Consider the following 2,396-nt stretch of genomic DNA (forward strand, 5'->3'; position numbering starts at 1 on the left):
GATTGAGGTGTGTTTGGCATAGATTGGATCTTACATCATCAATGGCGGTCTAGGTCCAGAATTGTAACTACTGTATAACAACCTTGTTGGGGGTCAGAAGTGGCTTTGCTTTCATGTTTGGTTACCTGGGCAACTCCCCACCTCCTCAGGTGTTCTTGACCATGCTAATCAGATTTCAGACTGGCCCTAAGCTCTTTGAAGCTTGGTCATTGGCATAGTTAATTTACAAAGTGATTATGATGTACTGTATGTAACATCTTTATCTGAAACATCTGGGTCATGCAAAACGTTTTGAAACTGAAATTAGCTAGCATTTTCAGGTGGTACCTCCCTACCTACTGAACATGGTCCTAGTACCTGGTCTGGTTATTCTCTTCCTGTTCTTCACTTCCTGTTGTGTGAACAAACAAGCTTGCATCCCTCTATAGTGCACTACTTTTGACCAGAGCCCCATGGGCCGTGGTCCCGTGGGCGGTTGTCAAAGGTAGTGCACTATGAAGGGAATAGGGTGCCATGTGTGAACAACAGGAAGTCATACAAGGCCCATTCTCTCTCCAGGTGAGCTGTTATGAAGAGGTAATGTTAGTGTCACACTAAGGAAGAGGCAGCTGTGCTGTCAGAGCTGCCCATCATTCAGATGGATGTCCTGGTCTTCACCTCTCTTTCAGCTTGTGTCTCTTTCAAAATTACAATAATGAATAGATCTCTACTGATGAATTATGCAGAAGGACTGTTTCTTGCTGATGGTTTTGTCTGATGAAGCTTTGTTCCCTCCACACAATGTAAGGGCTCTGGCCCTTGAGATCAAGGCTTTTATCCCTCTCCTCTCATACAGGGGTGTTTATTAGGAGCTGCCGTTGTTTATTATATGTCTGTGTGGTGTTAACCTGAGCAATAACACAATCTGATAGGAACCAGAATCCACTGGGACCACTGGGTTTCTCTCTCACAGAGGTTTGGTTTTATGGGGACGCATGGGGAAATGCATGATGGTGTTTAAGAAGCATAATTGGTTAGGATAATCTGTTTCCTAATCACTTTCTATGTCATTCAGGCTCGTGGTAATGGCTGGAGTAGTATTGGCGGAATGGCATCAAATACATCATCAACATGGTTGGATGCCATTCCATCGGCTCCGTTCCAGCCATTATTGTGAGCTGTTCTCCCCTCAGCAGCCTCCACGGAGTAGCAGGTATGTGAGTGTTGTGTAGTTGTCAGTAGTACTTTACCCAAAATTCAAGTATTGCATTATGTACTGACTTAAACTGCCCACAAGGTTGTAGCGTTTTGTAAAATATGTTTTGAAAGACCACGTTTTTGTTAGCTTTTCTCCTGGGAATAAGGGCCTCACTTGGTTGCTTTTGCTCAGTTTTATCCTTCCCTGTCGTCATTTATAGCAGGGTAAGTGTAGTATAGCTTTTGTGAAATAGTTGTGCATCAAATTCAAACCCCTCATTTCCGTGCAAATGTGCTTTCACACAAATATGTTTACTGGTCATAATGTTTGGCTAAAAATGCCTTCATTCAACAATAGCTTCATTGTTGTTCCCCTTTTATCTTCTACTGGTGTTCCGCTGGGGTTTAGGGATGATGTCACTCCATTTATTGCACGTATGCAGGTCTTTGTGAGGTTGTTCCTTGTGTGACTGTGGTGAGCCGATGCGGTAATTGTTTGCACAGCAAATATATATAATTTGAAAAATCTGCAGAGAGTTGAATAATTAAACACTGAGGCAATATCTCTTCTTTTATTAGATTGTGCTGTGCTGGGCACAAAGAACACTGGTACCATGGGTATATGGGGAGGTGTGAGAACTAAGGAAATAGATTTTACTTAGGAAACACGGCACACAACAATCTCCACAAACTAACAGCATAGATTAATAATAACCTCCAAATAAACCATAAAAGTGTTTTTGTTGCATTGCACAAAATGTGTGCCAAAGCACAACCTGAACTGTTTTCACACTGCGCAGGCAAATTCACTTTTTTTTTTTAACTTAATAGGGCTAAGACTGGGCAGATACAGTAAGTGAGTTTCTGGGTTTCAGTAAATCGACCAAAGCTTAATCACCACTTGAGATTGACCAGGCACTGCAGCTGTCACTTATTCTACTGAACCAAGTAAGCATTGGTATAAATGTCATATAGGCTATTGAACTGTGCACGTGTGTCATGTGTGTGTGTTGATGTGTGTCCATGTATATATGTACAGTCAGTATCAATGTGGTAGACAGCGCATGAAACCAGTGATCGATGAAGAAGAGCCTGTAAATGTCAAACCCAGGCATGGAAGCGTACTGGAAGGGAAGAGCATTGTCCCAAATGGCACCCTATTCCATATAAAGTGCACTACTTTTGACCAGGTCTCAAAGGGAGCATGAACAAGTTTACCT

Source organism: Oncorhynchus mykiss, chromosome 6 (assembly GCF_057628025.1).
Source record: "Oncorhynchus mykiss isolate SJ-2025 chromosome 6, ASM5762802v1, whole genome shotgun sequence".
Lineage (NCBI taxonomy): Eukaryota > Metazoa > Chordata > Actinopteri > Salmoniformes > Salmonidae > Oncorhynchus > Oncorhynchus mykiss.